Below are 20,786 nucleotides of genomic sequence, written 5' to 3'. Positions count from 1 at the left end.
AGCGCTGTTGATATGTGACAGCTTTATTGTACCTAATTAACTCAAATATATGTATCTGCTGGAAGGTATCACTCTTTGTGTTTACTTGCTATCAGATGTACAAAAGCAGGCATTTCTTCTGCAGAACCCTTTGTCTTTGTGGGGAGAGGGGGAGGCTGAAAATCAGATGATGCTGAAGCAGGAGAGAAACCCTTGGCCTGAGTTATCTGTACAGATGTAACTAAAGAGATTCCTTGTCTGTGCCGCTTTCTGTGGGAAATTAAGAAGGTGACTTCAGTAATGATTTATTTTAACCCTGTGGAAGGTGAACAGGACCCAAGGAAGGAGTTATGCAGCTGCCAGTTCACCAGGGCAGTAAATCACCCGGACTAGCTAGTACCTAGCCCAGGCTGTAGAGAAAACAAACTACACAACAGTGAGCCTGTCAAACAAGGTACCCCCTCACTTTATGGGGTGAAATGCCCCCTTGAAACCGAAGCAAGAGATTCAGTGCCGGCTCCTATTGCACACTGGCAGCGAGGAAAAACTCACCAGGAGCTAATGCAGAAGCAGTACTCTGCGATTCTTGCAGAAATACTGTCCATCCAGGCAGTGCAGTGATCTGTGGGGAAGGGCGCAGGGTCCCTGGGGCTCGCTCACACCCCAGAAGCTGTAGAGACACCCTGGCTGGGAGATGATGCCCCATCCCTGGGAACAACCACCATCCAGCTGGTACCGCGCAGGACATGAAGGCACGGATCTCAGCATGGATAAAAACCAGCAAGCTTATCTAAATTTTAAGTTTTCCAAAATGTCACCAGTCTTTCATGTTTGTGCAGCTTTTAGTACAACGGGGCTTCAACCTCAGCTCTAGCCTGTAATGTCACTGTAACAGAGGCAAATAAATGACAATAGGGACCAAACTCACTTCTGTCTCCGGAAGGAAATATTGTTCTTTCAAAGCCATTCCTCATCTGAAAAGTTAATAAAATAGTACATAAAGGTGACCTGGTGGATATAATTTACTTGGGTTTTCAAAATGCTTTTGATAAGGTCCCTCATAAAAGGATATTAATGATAATGAGAATGATCTTACATTTATGGTGGTACTTTTCATTCAGATGAATCCCAAAGTGCTTTACAAAGTTTTCACTAACTGATTGTACAAATCATGTGTCATATATATCCCCAAAGTGCTGCTAGGTCTGGGAGAAGGCATGACAGCTATTTAATTGCCTAGCATGCTGCTGTTCAATATTTTAGGGCACGGTGTAAAAGCAAAAGCTCCAACCATGTGCAATTAAAGTGGATTTAGGCAGGTAAAAGCTACTTTCTGAAGCTGAGATTTGGCTGACAATCAAGCCCATCCTCTCCCTCTGCCCTCATGCAAATGTTGAGGGATGCCTTAGGCTGAACAGATGAATGGCTTAGCTGGAAAAAAGGCATCTTTTTCAGATTCCTTCTGAACATACAGTGGCCTTTTCACGTTGCTCCCAAACATGCAGTGGACAGTTTATGGGCACCTATACTCAGCCATCTAACTCCGGAGAAGCACCATCACTTAAATTCTCCAATTTTCCATAGGTTTTTAACATATGTCCTTCAGCCTCATAAGCAGCCATCAGTACTAACAGCCACCAGCAGAGCATCTTCAGCTCTCATTAGTGTTTGGAAAGCAATCTCTGCCTCTGTTCTGCAGCCAGTTTTACTTTGAGGTGCACATCTGAAGCACTACTGATCTGGACTATTATAATCTTGAAGACAGCTCCAGCCATAAGCATATTCTGTTTAGAGAGTATCAGAACACTCAATTTAAAGGCAGAAAATGTCTCATTTAATTGCCTGAAATCAAAGGTTTCATATTTTAATTAAGCTTTTAAGAGGACTTATTTCATTGCTCTGTTTTGGGGTGGGTTTTTTTTCCCTCTCAGATGTGAAGGTCAATAAAGAATATCTTTACTGATTAAGCAATAGTAACAATTTCACCAAATGACTTATAGGTTGTGGATACCACTCCAGACCTGAGCTTCACACATTATCAGTGATCGGTAGATGAATATCACCCGGTTACTATGCCCCACTCAATGCAAAGGACCACATGAACTTCCATGTTCTCTATTTCTTGTTACTGGCAAAGAAAGAAGATGCCAAGAAAGCGGAATAATAGCTTCTCCCTAGGTGCAAATGCCTCCATGGTTAGGCTGGCTTGGCAGCTTTTCTACTCTCTTTTAAATGAGCAGCCTAAAAACAGGTACCTGAGCAGCGTAACATCATAGCAAGAAGCTTACAGATAGGGGTTGAAGAGAACCTTGGTGGTACCAAGGTGTCCTAGGCATGTAGGCAGAAAGATTTCAGCTCAGCTGTAATAAATACCCTTGGGCACACCTTTGAAATGCTCCATCTAGCCTTCTGCCTGAGGCAGCACGCATCTCATGTTTATCACCATCCCACCCGAATGCTGCTGGAATTTTTTGCAGAGCTAAACAAAGGACAGGGTCCGTTCCTCCACTGTGACAGCTTGTCAGATTTTGCAGTAAAATCCGTATTTCATATCAAAAGAGTCCCCCTCAGATTCAAGTTATATAAATTATATATTGCTAGGTAAACATGACCTTCCTCTGCCAATTCTTTCAGGCCAGAGCCAGAAGACAACACAACAAAAATCTTGTGAGAACCGGCATCCAGGGCCACGCTGTCAAAAATCCCCAACAGGGAGATGATTTGTCAACAGAAGTCATCATTTCACAGGGAGCTCGATTCCTGCCTCAATGCTCCTCTGGCCAAATTGCTGACAGACTTTTGCTGAGTGATCCCATGTCCTCACATTATAGCCTTTTATTTCCCACATAACCCTTCTTGGAGGGTAGGAAGATCTCATTTTCAGCACAATCCTTTGAGGAAAAGAGGGAAGAGCAATGCTTATGTGAAAACACGGCCCCCCAGCCTGCCCCCCAGTGCAGCAGGAGTCCCCCCAGCCCCCTGGCAGTAAATTCAAGTTCCCTTGGAGAAGCTTTGTCTCACCTTCTACTTCCACAGGCCCTGGAAAGCAAAACCCTTACTGTTAGGGGGTTTAATTTCAACTATGAATAAGCATTCATGCACGCACGGCCTATGCAAGGCCACTCTTTAAGCAAAATAATGGTTTTAAGCTTCTTTCTGCTACCAGGGTGACATAACGTGACCTCAGCATACTGCAAGGCTGTTTTATATGCAACATATTATTTTAAATTTTTGTCTCCAGTAAGTGCTCTTTGCGTGTGGTGTACACCTGGCTGCTCTAACCTGATCAACATTTATTGCTTTGTTTCTTTATAACGGATTTTAGTCCCCTCAGTAAAGACATTCTTGATGCAATGAGCCTGCAAGAGGCCCTCGAAAGCCATAGAAATAAGGAACGGGAAGTTTTCCAAGCACACATGAAGCTAGCCGCTTTCCCACATCCTCTGGTTGCTCATGTGCCAGGGAGACACAGGTGCAGGCTGGTGGAAACGGGGAAATCAGAAGGGGAGAGAAAGCAGATTGGTCCCAAATCCCCCCTACACTGGTGCAAGGAACACACACACACACCCCTCAGGTTTCAAGGTACAGGTCTCATCTCAGATGTTGGCTTTCTTGCTTTTGGAATTCAGTGGCACCACAGGAAACAGGGGAACATTTTCCTGGGTACACAGTTGCTTGAAATATTGCTAGCCAGGCATTGATTGCTGCTGGCGTTTGTCTTCCAGCAGCTGTCACAGCAGGCTCCTCAGGAGGTGTAGGAAATGTCTTGCAATTATGTGCTTTATGACGCACCCCCGAGAAACATTTGGCCGTATGTATTTGCACAAGGATGCACATACCCAGCGTGCAAGAGGGTCCACGCTGGGTGCTAGCAACGTAACAAAGTTACTCTCCCTTTCACCTCTCAGCCTGTCTCTGATACAATTGACAGCTCCCTTAAACAGAGTAAGGGGGTGGAAATGCTAGCCTTAAGCAAGGTCTTTAACCCTGTCTGATTTTCCCTTGCTTTGCATCTTGCTGCTTCCTGCCTTGTGCCATTCCTACAGCCAGCTGAATCTCCCTTTCCTAGGGGGTGTATCTCAGCTCTTCTCAGACATTCAGAGTTCCCAGGAACTGGTCTCCCTGCCCACGTCCTGTACCCATGAGTGACCCCTAGACATTGAGCGTAAGTGTGTCAGGTGAAGTGTTAAACCACTGGAAGCTCACTGAGCTCTGGAGTCTGTGGGACAGTCCTCAGGGAAGACTTCATTTGTTTTTGTCACTGTGTCCCCCTTTTCAGAGCATCATCAAAAAGGCTGTGGGGACAGCAGTTTCCAGCATTCCTTGGTCCCCATTAATTTATTTAAAAAATAAAAATGTGGGGGACAGTATCCCAAAAGAATCTTTTTCAGATTTTGCCCTTGATGATGGATTCTGGACACGTGGAAACCTGCTTCCAAGCTATTACCAAAACCTGCCCCAGCAAGACTGAGAAAAAGCCCAGCAGGGCGGGAGCTAACACCATCACCTCTCCACACATGCTTGTACCATTTCTACCTAATCATTTGACTCTCTCTTTCACAAGACTATTTGTGTGCATAAACCCCACTTTGTAACACTAAGTTACCCAGCCGTGCTCAGTGTAAGCTGGTACAAAAGCAGGCTGAGCAAGTCAACAGAATTGCTTAGTCTTGATCCCCTAAACGTGTCATTTTACAATAAAACATTCTTTTTGTCTTTTTAACATCCCAGGGTAAAGCAAAGGAAGGTCTGAATGTGTCACAAGTATACAATTCCTGGACTCATCAAACAAGCACAACTCTTGCTGGACCAGTGGTAGAGCCTGCAATAGTCCTGCAGGAAAGCCTAATGGATGGAAAGGGAGAATCAATAGAGTTCAGACTTCTCATGAAAGCCAAACAAATTACTTCCCCACCTCCAGTATGCTGTGGCATTCCCTCTACATTAATCTGAGTTAATTTCTTTTTTTCAGGTGTGGTGTTTCTCTTTGGCTCCCTTTGAAGGTCCTAGAAGGACCTCCTGTGGCTTTCACAAAGCGGCTCAGAGAGGCACACCGTGGGACCTGGGGGGTTTCTATGATCCCCCCAATTAAAATGGCAAGCAGCTCCACAGTATTCTTGCAAAGTTAGACACATCTGGCTGGCGTGTACAAAACCTCTAGTTTTGTGAACCAGAAGGACAGAAGTTGAAGCTTTATGACCCTCTCAACTTTCCACCACCCTCCCAACCAGCTGGTGTTAAGTGGTATATGCTTTGTTTTACAAGGAAGCTGGGGAAATTGTTTCACTTCAAAAGTCCCCTTTCAGACTTAGGCAACCATTGTTACTCATTTTAGAGGAGTTTTATAGCAGCCCAAGTCCTGGAGAATAATAACGTTTAACTGACCTTAGTGATACATTATTGGTACCACTAGTTCCACAGCCACCGTTGTTTTTTCTCAGGACAAGGGAGGTAATTTTCCTAAAATTACATTGTTTTCTAAACCAGCTTTACTCAGTACTATACATCTACCTTCTGGCAGCATAGTTTAATTTGCATTTAAATAATTCCCTGATATCGTTGGAAAAGTAATTATACATAACACTAAACAATTTTCAAGCCTCAGCTTTTAATCGGTCCACGACCAAATCCTTCTCCTAGGTTCTAAAACAACCTCCCCAAAATGTAAAATTCCCAAATACCAGAACCTGGCTTCTTTTCTTAAGGTCCCTCCATCTGCTCATTCATCTCATGTGGTGAGTACAGGTCAGTAGAATACCACGTTGGTATTTCTACCTTTGGTTTCACTTTAGGGTTGTGTCACTTTGGTTTGCTGACTTTTCCCTAGTAGAAAGGTTCAACTTTACTACCTGAGCAGAAGATCAAATGGAGATCCCATGCTCATGACACTAAAAGCACCACAATGCACCAGCCTTTTATAGCAGTTACAGATGTTGGATCACGGCCTGATTCTGAGATTTTTATCACCAATTAGGCAGGGAATTGATGTAGTGTGATTTTTTTTTTCTGATCAGGTTATTATTTTTCTGATTCAGGTTAATTATACAACAAAAACACCAGTCCACTGGAGACGTAGATCACTTAACAAGACTCCATATCATATTAGAAGAGACTATCCCTAAAAGCTGTTTAACATGCCACAGACTTTCTCCCTTAGAAAGATAATGCCTATAGATGATGAGCTGTATTTTTCAGTGCTCTGATTATCTGCTCATGAGCCATGTGAAGAGAAATACAATCCCCTATACTAAAATTGCCAACTCAAAAGCATTAAGCCATTAACTGTAGAGCAAGTCCAATGTGAAAGAGTGAATGATGCATGATAGGGGCCATCATATGGCCCATAAAGTCAATATTGAAGCCATGAAATTCAGACGTGAGTGCAGTTTTCCTCAAGGTTTAGGATCAGCCTTGACCTAACTTGTTAGCCAAGACCCCTCTCTAGCATTAAAAGTGGTTCAGCCATTAAGATAATTCAAGATTGAAATTGCTAATGACATGCTGTGGATCTGCCTTATAATCAGCTCTTACCTGGTGTCTGAAAAACCCTCTATGCAAGTAAGGGGTCCTAAGGATCTGAGTGCACAAAATATCTGTCTAAAAGAGGTAGCACACCATACAGCTAATGCTAGCTAATCAGAGGTTTTGCAAGGCTGTACACTGAGCCTAGAAAGATATTGAAAAGGATCGTTTTGCACCAGCCCTTTAGTACCATGCACCAGATTTCATCAGTGAGGTGATACTGATCCAACGGGAGAATTTGCAGATTAAACTTCCACAGCTTGTCAGACTTGAAGGTGAGTGACCGTGATGACCCCTAACACATTTTTTTCATCCCCTAACACATTTTTAATTTGTTCCCAAGCTTGCAACTATTCCACAGATGCCTGCAGCTGGTCCAGATTCCTCATCTGGATGATAGTGGCAAGTGAAAGGTCTCCACTGCCAGCACATGACAATGCTGAAGAATCAATTTTCACTAAGACCTGAGCTAGAAGGTGGATACGAACAGATCGGTGTGTCAGACCAGTTCAAGTGCACAGAAGATTTGTCAGCCTGGAAAGATTGTACAAAACTCCAGAGGACTAAGCAATGGCCCTGGACTGGAATGAGAGCTAGGAAGCGTTTGATCCACAGCACAAGAGACTAAACCAGCTAAACCACACTCTGAACTCAGGGAAGGCGTTGCCGCAGCAGTGTCTTGGTATGACGTCGTCCCCCTACAGCTTTTCTGTCCGACTGGTTTTGATTTGGACCGTGAAGAAAAACTTCCTGAGAAGAAAAGTGTTTCAGCATCTGTCTCACACCTGGGCCTGTAGCAATAGATCCTTTGCCCCTCTCCCGCCCCGAACCAGCACACTCACAATAACATAACTCTGCAAACCAGCTGCAAAGTTTCTCGGTGACATCTTTCTGGGCGTTTTGCTACCTTAAAAAGTAAAAACAGTGGAAAACAGCAATATGAACAACTGCATGAGAAAAAAAGGTGCAGCCTGGTACTAGAGATAGGCCTATTTACAAGAATAGATGCACCACAACAGATGTCAGCTCTGTAACAGAGCCGCACAAAGAGTCCCAGCGGCAGCCAGAGAATGGTGATAATAAAAAGAGAGGAAGGGAGTTGGTTTGAGATAGGAATTGCTGTAAAATGGAGAGTATTTTGTAATTGTGATTTAATATATTTGTGAACATACATATAATAAAGCAAATCTTTTTCACTTTTTGCGCAATATGAAGATTTAACTGTAATCCAAAGTCTTAGTGAGCTGATCACTGCATAAAATCAATCAAATATCTCACTTTCCATTATTGCAGTCATTTATCTTCATTGTATCTCTTCCTGTCCTCCCAGTACTCTCCAGTTATGCAGCCGATAACTATTTCTGTCTGAGCCTGTTTTCCCTCTGGAGGAAGAGGTGGTCAGTCTTCCAAAAAAAGCAGACAATTCCTAACACTTGGAGATAAGTCATGGGCATCCTACAGTCTGACTTGTAGTAAGTCACTGTATCCTAATCATGTCTCCCAATTTGAAAAACTATGAGAAAAATCCCTCTTTTTCTACCCAAAGACTAGAAGGTCTTTAGGACAGGACCCATGCTTTATTATATTTTCGCAATACATTTAGATTTCTGATACTCCCATTTCTTGCTCCTGCTTCCTCTGCCTACTTCCATACTACAAAATATTGCCATTGATAGCCCTGTGCTGTCATTGCTTGCATTCTAGTTATATTTTTGTCCTGTTAGCTACCTTAATTAATAAAGGTAAAAAAATTATTCTTTTTTCTTGTTCTAACAGAGCTCCAAAATTGAGCATGTTGTTTAGTGCTTTTCTATAGGAAGCCTTGCCTTTGGCCTTTACACCAGCTGCAGAAGAATTATACTGGTATGAATTTGACCTGATGTTTTATGGAGTTTTAATTTTTTTACTATACCATCTGTAAAAGCAGTGAACACACACACACTTCCAAACAGTTCTGGACCTCATTGCATTGATGGAAAGAAGGTTAATAACATATCTGGATAAAACAAATAGTTTGATGGATGACATACATTGATTACTATCAGCTGCAGTGCCAGCAAAGATGGGGGAACTACATGTCGTAATTCTGCTGTAATTGAAGATGTGTTGCCAGCAGTAGGGGAAAGAAGATTATCACACTGCTTTGTTTTCTAGTTGTGTCTGGCAGCTCAGTGTAATGCACAGTTTCAGGGTTAATGTCTCCCCGCCTCTCCTGATTTCAGGGATGGCAAAAGATCTGGACCACAGCACTGCAGAGCACTTGAAGCTCAAGACGTGCACTACATCCCAATGTGCATCACCAGTAAATCCCTTCTAGGATGTGCCTGAAGAGGGGGTGGGAGCAGACTGAAGGCAGGACAGTAAGTTTGAAGAATACGAAGCTGACACTTTGCATACGAGCAGGAGGGTCCCTGCACTGCAGGGCACAGATGGGTTGCTCAGAATCCTCTGCAGTGCTCAGCCCTGGGCTGGCCAGCAAGGACCAGCCCAGCAGGAGGGGGAGAAGCTGTACACTAGAGTCTGTATTTTCCCACTTCCACTCACACCACCAGGGTGTCATTGATAAACACTCTCGCTTTTATTTTTTTTATTATTTTGCAGTAAATAAGTCACATCCCTGAGCTGTAGGTGGGCTAGGTTTCAGGCAGAAAGGGAGGAGGCCAAGATCGGCTCTTTAAATATATATCGCCTCCTGTTTGCAGGCACAATGCGCGGGAGCAACTGTAAACTGGAACGGTCTTGTGTTCGCTGGCACCTCTGCATACAAAATTACCACTGTGGATATTTATGGGGTGGAGGGGGAGGGAGGCTTCAGAAAGAAAAATCTTTTTAAATCTGATACCTTTTTTTTAAACTGAAACACTTGGCATTTCTGTGGCGGCATTGTATCTCCAGTGGGGGAAAGAGTTACAGGTATTTTAATTATATATTAGTACACCATTAAGCTAGTTTTATTTGCTGAACATTCTGTCAATTACTGTTGTTACTTGAGAAGCATGACTGCTCCCAAGTTGATCATGTATTTAACTAGCCAGTCAATGCTATTAATCACCAAGCATTTTCAGCCAAGGATATTAACATTGAAACCTATCCAGGAGGGCTTATAAATGTGTACTGGCGTTCTTGATAGGGAAATGCTGGTTTCCAATGCAAGGGAGGTTCTCCGAAGTCTTTTTTTTTTTGTTTTAAATTGCAATCTATATCCAAAAGGGGAATGAATAATTGCCCTTAATGAAATAACTGCTGTCCCAGAAAATTAGTAAATATGTGATCAACTCATTACCATATGAAGGGAGGGCAGGAGGTCTGCTTCTGCGGTGCAGCTGCTGTAAAAACCAGTGAAGTATAGGAAAGTAGACATGAAAACCAAGCACGGACACCTTCCTTTACGGGGACTGGAGAAGAGACAGAAAGGATCCAGATACAGTTGAAAAACAGCATTTGAGGATTGGAAATGGGACTCTGCGGTCTTATTCCTGATCATGATACCAAAGTCTTTTGGGCAGAAAAGACCCTGGTTTTTCCTTGACTCCTGCCCATAAAAGCAGGGGACAAGAACATGACCTGAAGGTTTTGATACCAGAGGCTTTGATACAACACACACCATTTGGAATCAAACGCTCCAGATGCGTGCTTTGCTTTCTGCATTGCACTTAGTTGACATGCAGAATGTATTTATTTCCACATTGTGAATAATCAACTGAAAACTCACTTTCATTAGCTTCATCTCTCCATTGTTGGCTCACATCCTGAAGTTTTCATACAACATCTGCAAAAGTAATAAACTAATTATAGAAGCCATCTGGAACAAGAACAGAGTGGAATAATTATTTTCTTTTTTAAAAAAAATGCTAAATAAATGGTGGCATAATAGATGGGATGTCAGAAGAACAATGGTTGTAACAAACTCAGTATCATTAAGGAGAGATGCGAGGAGATTTACAACCCGAAACTCGTGATTGCTCATTAGCAGAGACACAGCACAGAGGCATTGTGATCCATCGACGACACAGTCTCTGCACTGAGAGGGAAGTCCTACCAGAGACCAGAGGTTACTCTATGGATATCCCAGCCAGCAAAGAAAAGGAGGAACAACAGCTGCAACATCCTTGTGTTCTCCATTGAAGACCAGGGGACAGTCCCCTGAGGAGGGGAGGGCGAATCAATCACAGGCAGTCGCTTCTCTATCACCTTCCACTGATGCTGATACTGCTGTTTAATGGTATTGCACACGTGATGTGCGGTGCTAATATGCTACTAGAGTGAGCAGTGACGTTCGGAAGAAAACACATAAAATCTTGACTCATACTGCTACGAGGTAGTCCTCTCTTGTTTCAAGACATGTCCCTTGCTCTTAGACCTTTCCAGAGGAACTGTGACATCTGTCCACCAGGGAATGACACCTTTTCATTGCTTTGGAGCTATCCTTGGTCCTCTGAAATCCTCCACTTCTAGGAAACCCATAGTGACTCTGAAGCCAGTTGTTTCAGCAATGACTGCTTTTGAACCATGAACCTCTTCCCCACCCCTTCCAGCACTACACATCCCAGCAAGCATCATCCCCTGCAGAATGACCCACATCCACCGGCTCCTAGCCTTCTGGCATTGAGAGGGGTTCCTGGTGCAGGAGGCTGCAAGCCCCTGCGCGAAGGGGTGACAGCAGCCACCAGCGCAGAGACCAAGCACATGCACCACAAAGTCAGAGAAGAGAGCACCTCCTAGGCAGAGCCCTGGGGCAAGCCCTTCACAATAGGGTTCCTAGGTCAGCCACTGTGCTGGCCCGTGGGCACCCATGTACAACAAGATATCCAGAGGGAGCGAGAGACAGGGGTCTTTGACCTCAGTAATGTCCCCAGCAGTCACCAGCTGTGGAAGGTACCACATTGGAGCAATTTTTCTAGCGGAGGTGAAGATGGAGCTGCACTCCCATTCGTATGAGGAGGGAGGAGCTGGTAGGTCATTCCTCCCAAGCAGAGCTTGAATGTACATGTCCACAAAATACTGGAGATTTTAGAAAAGGGCAAAATCTTCTTTTATCTTCCTAGCTTTGTACTAAGTGATGAGCTGCAGGTCAGCTAGTGGCAAAATAGGGATTTGCATTTGCTACTACTATTTTTTACTAGCTAGCAGTGATTGCTTTGACATAGAAGATCCTGACCGTTATCTGCTTAGTGCATAGCTTCTGTCAGTGGCACTTTCAGGCCAACCTGTGTTTCAGTGTTTTAAGAGGATGGTGACGCTGTGGTAACATGCCTAAACACTTCATGCTTGATACATGCACACAAATTTGGAGAAAATGCACATGTATTAGCATCTTCCAACACCTCCAGTGGCAAATAATGCATTCACATGTCCATTCTAACACCCAAATAATAAATAGATCGATAGATAGATACATAGATGGATGTACCCCAAAGGAAACTGCAGTTTTAAGAAATTTCCTTATCTATAATCTAACTAATTACCTTTGGCCCAAATTTACTTAGAGAAAGGTCTGAGATTGTTAGATACCCAGCTGTTGAATCAACAGCATCCTGCTATAACATATTTCAACACATGTCATTAATTATGAATAAAAAGCATCACCCAGTTGTGATTCCTATTAGAACTCTATTAGTGTCTCTGCTAATAGATGCCATCTCCATTATTATCATAATTATTGCTATTTGTCACTTACGTTACTGCAGCAGTGACTTGAGGGCTCATTCATAAGCCATGCCCTTATTGGGTCATTTGCAAATGCAGAATCAAAAATTGTTTCTTGCCTTCAGTGCTTTCCTTGGTAAGACAACAGATAAAAAATGGAGGGATATAAGGAGTCAAAGGGACCATCTGGATCAGCAATGAGACATTGCTTTCAACACATCTGGAGCTTCAGTATTGCCAGGCTTCCACCAAACAAAACCAGAGAACGGTACCCTAAATTTAGCACTTGCATCCTGACTTTGGTGTCTGTGTCTTAAGATGCTGAGGGTGCCGCTGCCAGTGGCTCCTGGAGCAGAGACGCAACTCCAGCAGGCACCAGCATGTGTATTCAGAAGACTTGAATCACATAACATTGCTGCCACCCACCAGCTGAGTGTGTGTGTCCAAGTAAACTGTAGCTCCTACATAGCTGGGGCTTGCAGGATGCATTCAAGCCATGCCTAAGATGATGAAACTCATTTATAGTGCTGTTTATGTAAGAAAGGCATTTCTATTTTTGGTCTAATAAATAAGGAATCTGATTTTCGGAGTACCACATTCTGAAGTCCCAACACCTTGAGTAGCAAACTCTGTACTTGATGTCCCAGTTGTGGGCAGCCAGACAGGAGGCCACAGTCCCTGAATACCCTCTGGAAAGTCAACTGAATATCTGGCCAGGAAGTCCCACATGTAGAAGGGATAAAGAACAGGTTAGGATGAAATGAGGGAGCAGGCATATTTTCAAGTAATAAACAGCAGGGAGTGCAAGAAAAGTGAGTTTGATGAAGAAGGAGACCAGACTCTACTGCCTCTAACTCCTCTGATTCTCCCAACCATCTGGAATCTGTAATTTATCTCTATGTGGCCTCGCAACATTAAGGAGAACATTAGTACTGGTTTGAGGTTTATGAGATGCTTTGTAATCCCAAGACAAAAGGTATCAAAGAACTGCAGCATACTTATTGTTAAAAATGCTTTCATTCTGGATTATAGCGCTGCTGCAAAGAGATCTTGCATTCCTGCATCCCTGTAGCCCTGGGTTGTCTTCTTTCCACAAATTCTTTTGCAACTTTGCTTGAAAGATTAATATTTTAAGAGCAACTAATGCTGCTAATTGAACAGGGAAACAGATACGTCAACCTTTGTTTTCCACAGGACTCACTTCAGAAGCATGAATGATAAATGCACCCCAAGAGACAATATCATAATCATCACTCCAAATAAATTTTTCAGACAATGGAGTTCATGTCCATTAACTTTCAGTGAGATGCAGAAAACACACTCGGGGTAAGCTACTTCCTAAACAGATGAATATGTATTTTGTCCTGTTGTAATGAACTGATACCACTTAGACGAGAAGGACCATGACCAGGTAAAGGCAACACAGAGGAAGCTGCAAGCAAGAGGATATACTGAATTAGCAATCACATTTAGTCTGTGCACTTACTGTGGAGCTCCACATTTCAGGTCTCGATAAGACCACACAGCCAATGGTTCCTGCAGCAGCTTTTGGCAGTGAAACAGGAGAATGGCCCTGTTATCAAAGAACAGCAGGTGTTTGTTGGTGTGGGACAGAGTTTTAATTCCCAGTACAAAATGATCCACTGGAGCTCAGAAGAGCTGCAGAAAAATAGCTGACTTGGTTGTGTCATAGGCAGCAGTGATATACGGTGACTTCTTTTCAAATATATCCCTCCTCAGCTCTATAATTAATTTATTATTCTGGGAGGTGTTTCTCTGGGTTGTGTTTTACCAGAAAAAAGTGGTATTCTGAGCCAGAGGTCATGTTCCCACCATACACACATGAGGAACTCTGATGCAGGGCTGGTGGGTTGATAACTGTGCAACAGAGATCCAAAGCCTGTCCTGAACACACAGAAATTCCAGGCTGTCCGGGATTTCATTATGGAGTTGAGTCCTCTCTTCTTTGGTGTAACAGATCCTTGCCCCAGTCTTTGAAAGTAAATTGTTTTGAAAAAGAAGCTTCCCACTCCTTTGTCCCTGATGCTTTTGTCAATTAGTTGAAGTCTTTTTCTTGAATGAAAAAAAACAAAAGCCGCGTTTCTTTTCCCTGATTTTTAATGAAGGACGCTTTCTTCAGGAAAGACTTGTTGACAACTTTTATATCAATCCTACTCAAAGGTTTTCTGCATTGGGAGGCACAGAGCTGCTTTCCCAATTACACTGCATTTATTTGTAGATTTAGCTGAAGGAAAACATGTTAAATAAATGATTTGTTTCCAATTACTCAGCTCTAAAAACAAATATGCACACATGTCTTTACATAGAAACATAGCAGGCAGACCAAAATATTTGTTGTTATATGAGCTTTTGGGGAAACGAAACAGACAAATGTTTCTTCTGATCGTGAGCAGGTACATCATCACGCTTTGTGCATGGCAGAGGGGTTTTCTTGTACCACAGGTAATTGAAATAAGATAAAACCTGCAAGCCTATGAATATTACTCTGTGTTTTATTTATTTTGAAGGTTAAAATGAAGGCACATGCCTGTTAGAGTATATCTTCTTAACTTCAGAACCATAATCTATCACAGTGAAGAGATTCAGATGGTGACTTCCAACTGCTGTGTGATCCTCCCTCCTGACGAGGCCTTGTATCATCATGTAAGTAGTTGAGGTAAGACTATGAGAGAAACATGCAAGCAAGAGGATGCTCATTAGTACTGGAAGATATGCACAAACATATTTGCTGGTTCATTATGTTTCAAAGCTGTTTCATTGTGTTTTGGAGAGCAAGTTCTGTTGTCTCTTTTTCTTATCTTGGCAACACTTCTCTTGCATACCTTTTTGATAGCCCCAGAAGCTAGGTGCAAAACATTATCATGATACTAATGTTAAGGGACCAGCTGAACCTGTAGACTTTCCCTATGTGCTGCCTTTAATGGTCCTTTCTTGTTTTATCATTAATCCCGTGAATGCCTCATTGGCTGCACCTGCTGGCCTGAAAACAAGTTGCCTGGATTATAGCCCCAGCTGTGGCTCTGCCTGGGTTGACTAGTCCCTAGGAGCCACAGCAGTAAGTAGAGCATTTTACCTGTAAAGTGTTCTGGACAATGATGTACTCTGATCCTCTTGCTCATGGTCAGATGAGGATACCCCTTCCCAAGAAAAAGGTGAGAAGAATGTGCTTGTTGCACTGAACACAAGCTTATGCTGACAGCCAACAGAGCCACCTAATTTCCAGCTCTGCTGCTCTGTATCTGCTCATAACTGCAGACCTCAGACCATCCCTGTCTGTTGAGGAAAGGCTTACAGGGGTCTTGGACCTGGTTTAGAAGAAATACCAATACAATAATGCAGGGATTTCAAACATCTCTGAACTATTCATATTTCCTCAATCTGCAAAATTGTACTGGAAACTGAAAACCACTGAGCCTGGCATTAGCTCTATGATGCCCTCAAAAGATTTTGGCAAATCCTGACTGTAGGTTTTTCTCTTCTTCACATACTTTGCTTTGAAAGGCAAGATTTTACTTTAGAAAATGGATGTTTAGCCTCTGAAGTGTGAAAAATATAAATCAAAAGGTCCTGAAATTTCTTTCTCTTTTTCATTTCAAGAAAAAGTCTGACTGATACAAGCTAGACTAAGCAACAAACAAACTTTAATAAAATTGTCTACTTGGTATCTTCACAGTCATCTTTGTTCCAGAGACAGAGCTTGTGAAATCCTAGAGTTTACATTATTTAACAAGTCCCTTAAGCTTATCATGCCTAAACTCATGTTTAAGCACTTTTGTTATGTGTTAATGAGCGCAGATTCAGCAATTTATCTAAGTACTCTCTTAACGCTGGTTTTAGCTTTGCAGATTTCCCAGCAGGCTGCTGGCCTTCTCTAACTAATTGACTTGGCTTCTGCTACACAAAAAATGAATAGCAATAAACAGGGAAGCAAGCATTTCTTACAGCAAAAAAAGGCCACTGCCATCTAGCAACCCTTACTGACTTCACTGAACAAGACCTGGTAACTGTCCTGGCAAGAAAGTCCTTGGGAGTCTTTACCATGAGAGAATCACAGAATGGTTTGGGTTGGAAGGGATCTTAAAGATCACCCAGGTCCAACACCTTCCACTAGACCAGGTTGCTCAGAGCCCCATCCAGCCTGGCCTTGAACACTGCCAGGGATGGGGCACCCACAGCTTCTCTGGGCAGCCTGTGCCAGTGCCTCATCACTCTCACAGTGAAGAGTTTCTTCCTAAATACCCAATATAAATCTACCCTCTCTTAGTTTGAAACCATTGCCCCTTGCCCTATCCCCACAGGCTCCACTAAAAAGTCTGTCCCCAGCTTTCTTACAAGCCCCCATTAGGTACTGGGAGGCTGCTATAAGGTCTCCCCAGAGCCTCCTGTTCTCCAGGCTGAACAACACCAACTCTCTCAGCCTGTCTTCCTACGAGAGGTGCTCCAGCCCTTTGACTATCTTAGTGCCTCGTCTGAACTTGCTCAAACAGGTCCATGTTCTTCTGACGTTGGGGAACCCAGAGCTGAATGCAGTACCCCAGGTGGGGTCTTACGAGAGCTGAAGAGGAGAACCACCTCCCTCGACCTGCTGGTCACCCTTCTTTTGATACAGCCCAGGATACAGTTGGCTTTCTAGGCTGCAAATGCACATTGCCAGGTCGTGTTGGGCTTTTTGTCCATCAACACCCCCAAGTCCTCCTCAGGATTCCTCTCAATCCATTCTCTGCCCAGCCTGTATCGATACTGGGGGTCGCCCGGACCCAGATGCAGGACCTTGTGCTTGGCCTTGTTGAACTTCATGAGGTTTGCATGGGGCCACCTCTCAACCCTTGAGAACTCAACCCTGTCTCTGCAAAGTCCTCTCAGCCACACACACACACACGTCTGTGCATGCTTTTCCTTGGCCTTCCAGCCCGAAGAGTGGAACAGAAAGCCCTAGGCAGCGCTTTTTATGCAAGCAATTTCTGACACTGCAGGATGTAGTTTATTTCACCAGCTGGGATCAAATCTAAACACCTTCCTACTGGACGTCCTGCTCTAACTCCAGTCAACTCCAAAATGGTGCAAAATTATTTCATAATAAAAACTGGTATGAGCACTGTCAGAGGATCAGTAAAAAAGTCCTTACATCAGCAACGCTTCCCACTTGGGTCAAGCTTGGAAAAGCTCAAAAGAAGATGTTCTACATCTTACAGACTGCTTGAAAAGCTACAGCTGCGCTGAGTCCCAGAAAGGTTCTACCTGAGGCTTCCCCACCCTCTTGCTTGTCAGTGAATGAAACTCTCACTTTACTCCCCTGGTTGCTGAAGGGGACATGGCAAAAGGAGCAAAGGTGACAGAGAGCCTCTCCTGGCTTTTACCACATCCAGTAATGGTCTTTCCAAAGGCAGCAATTACAGGATAACCTAAGAAGTCTTTTCTGACCCATGTTTTGTTGATGACATTTCAGTACAAGAACAACAATTTGGGCTTAAGGCACCGGTAAGTACTTTTCTACTGGGAAGCACAGGTCCTTCTGCACAAGAAAGATGACAGAGCAACAATAGCTTGCAGACCTGCAGCAAGGCAGAGGGCAGCTCGTGAGCCCTGGTGCCCATGGCTGTCCAACGCTCAGGTCAGGGCTTCCCACCCTGTGGGGCCACAGGCAGGTCCAACAAATTAAGCCTCACCAATTTGTAAGGACCCCACATTGCTACTTTTTTAATCCTTAGAACGGAAAGGCAGAACCCTGCAGAGCTGGGGTTATTTTTTCCTTTTCCTGTATGAGAAATTCAAGGAGGAGGATGCAAAAAGTCCCACGCTGAGATTCCTCTTCCTACCCAAGCCACCTCCTCCCTATACAAGGGAAGCCCTTGAGTGTAAATATTTCCCTTTACAGAGTGACAAGGACAAATTTGTCCTGACCTGTCTAAATGTACTAGCCAAAGTTTCTTTAATTCTGGGGATGAACTAGACCAGGAAAGATGATCTTGTGATTAAAATTCCAGCCTGAGGCTCTGGATATCTTAGTTTACTTCTTGCTTATTATTCACTTTCTGCATGATAGTGGAAAGGCCACTTAAACTTGCTATGAGTAAGTTCATCATCTGTAGAAGATGCATAACCATATTTCCTCTTCTCTGTTTTACTTATTAGAATGTAAATTGTTTGGGTCACCTCCTAGTACTAAGGGGTATTTAATCATTGCTGCAATATAAATACATAAGAGCAATCAACACTCTGAAAGGCAAAAAATTATCAGCTGGAAATGCATAATGTCTCTCATTCCCTGACATCAATATGGCTCCAAGTCCACCGAGAATGAACCATTTGGTGGCTCCCGGCCTTCCTGGCAGCTCCAAGGGCTGCCCTGACCCGAGGAGTTCAAGTGAGCTAGGGCAGAACCTTATCTGCTAGTAAGATACGACTTGAAAAGCATCTTCCAGGGAAGTTAACTCCAACAGCAGTACTACCACCTTTAGGAAATATTGCCAGGTTACAGTTTGAGCTCTGTAATAGAATAACAGTACAGTAATAGCACAGGCTTGGCAAAAATATGAGCAATTCCATGAAAATCTCTGGCTTTTTCACTACTGTTTTGAAAGTTCATCCTACAGAAATATATTGTCATGTAAATAATATGTTAGCCTAGCCCCATATATATGCCTAGGGCTAGGGACATGCAAATAGTCTTCCTCTTCCAGCTGAAATCTGGTGGTAAATTGCTGAAGTGCAATAAATTAATCATATGCATGAACCCTTTTTAACAAATGACCTCTTATAATTATTCCTTTTCCTAAGGACACTGCAAGACTAGAAATTTAATCGTAAGGAAATCCAGCAAACAATTCCTTCTAGCCCCAGATGTAAAATTTTGGATCTATGGTTATCTTGTATGTAGAAAACGGCATATTATGTTAATTAGTGGAAGCATTTGTGGTTGATTCACTCCCTTGGCAATCCACAGGTAGTAGGTGTAAGATAAGCGAGGTGCTGTATTAAAGCATACTCTGCGAATAACTACTGCTGTCACTCAGCAGCGCCTTTTAGCCACACGATAGGAATGTGACCGGATCCAAGCCCCTGTCGGTGGGGGTCGACCCTTTCAAAGGTAACCTTGGCCAGCGAGGCACTTGCTCCTTCCCACAGCAGTAAGGAGCTCGCTCGCTTTTAACTCCAATCTGGAGCAATTTCCCTGCACCACCAGCAGAGCAATCATTTCGGCAGGAGCAGCGTGCAGCTTGACCCCATTTAGTGCCTGCAGACCCAGCCCCTTGTGCTTGTGCCCCCGCTGCCACCAGGTCAAGCGCAGCCTCCAGCATCGCTCGCCACAGCCAGCCTCATCGCTGGGCACCGTGGGCTGCCCCTAGACTGGCAGGGAGCTGCTGTGTGGGGAGAGCTGCCAGGGCAGGAGAAAAGAGTTCTCCAGCCAAAGCTGAAAGTAAGAGGAAGCTTTTTCTCACCCAAGGCATGAGAAAGCTGTAAAACAGCACGATATGTGTGGGAAGGAGATAGAGCCTGACGGATTCATATAACGAAAGCACCAAGCGTAACCCATTAAAAGATTTTGCTATTACTTAGCGCAGTTGTAGCGCGAAGATACTGCAGGGTGGGAATCCTGGGTCCAACCATGCTGCCACAGCGCAGGAGAGAGGAGACCTGCCCCTCTGTGTGCCTGTGTGTGATATATGTCAGGGCTCTTTTGGAACACATGCACTGTTTGTTCAGCGTTCCTCTCCTCCCCTCCTCTCCGAAAGGGGAAAAAAAATGAGAAAGGGAAATTTATTTGTCCATGAGGCCTTTTTAAACAGACACGGTAATTACCTGAGTACATCTATTATATGCAGAACTGTTCCAATCACCACAAAGCACGATTGCCAAACTATAATTAACTGGGGGGAAAAAAACCACCACCACCCAACCTTGTTTAACTAACCTTAATGCAGGGACACGGACCAAAAATTTCTATTGTCAATCCCATCATGCCATGTCAGTGAGAGGGCTGGAGGCAGAGAGCAGGGCTTCCCCCTGAAATAGGTATCCCAGGCTTTTCAGCTTGCTGTGTCAAAAATTCTTAACACTGTATGTTTTTAGAACTAGTCTGCTATGGAGAGTTACTAAACATACATCAGCAGCCCAACAGAGCACTAACAGGAGTATGCGGCAATCAACTAAATGGACCGAGCGAGAGCCGGGAGGAAGATAGTGTGGGAGAATTTTAAGTGAATTGGCGTGTTCATAAAAAAGGACAAATGGACCAAGAGACTCAAGGTCCCTGCTCATTCAGGAAAGACAGAGACATGGTGCAAGCTGCCGGAGGGAGGGTTAAAGTGTGCTGGGGCTGCAGAGCTTGTGGAGGTGCCAGGGCACAAGGCCCACTTTTTCTCCCCACTTCTGTGCAGGCGTCGGGCTAAGCACAGGCATCTCTCGAGACCAGGCACTGTGGCTTGTTTCTCCCCCTTCACAGCTGCCTCCAGGGCGAGAGGATGCATCAGTGGGAGCTAGACATTTCCCCATGCCACCAGTACCACCATGACAGCAGTGGTGCTGCCATGGGAGCCCCAGCCCTTTCCCTCCTCGTGTCTGTATGGGGCCCCTCCTGGTGACCAAAGGAGTAGCTGAGGTGTAACCCTCTACCCACT

The 20,786-nt window shown here is 43.9% G+C and overlaps 1 long non-coding RNA gene across 1 annotated transcript in view; it reads right to left on the bottom strand.

The window, feature by feature from the left end:
* Nucleotides 1-14,730: 14,730 nt before the first annotated feature.
* The window catches only part of LOC114017173 (uncharacterized), a 38,652-nt gene continuing 32,596 nt past the window's right edge, over nt 14,731-20,786 (bottom strand). Inside the window, exon 4 of the long non-coding RNA XR_008734033.1 lies at nt 14,731-14,830. This is a non-coding gene — a long non-coding RNA (uncharacterized LOC114017173). The remainder of the gene's footprint in view (nt 14,831-20,786) is intronic.

Source organism: Falco cherrug, chromosome 9, assembly GCF_023634085.1.
Source record: "Falco cherrug isolate bFalChe1 chromosome 9, bFalChe1.pri, whole genome shotgun sequence".
NCBI lineage: Eukaryota > Metazoa > Chordata > Aves > Falconiformes > Falconidae > Falco > Falco cherrug.
The sequence above is the reverse complement of the archived record's forward strand: the minus strand, read 5'-3'. Positions and strand labels throughout refer to the sequence as shown.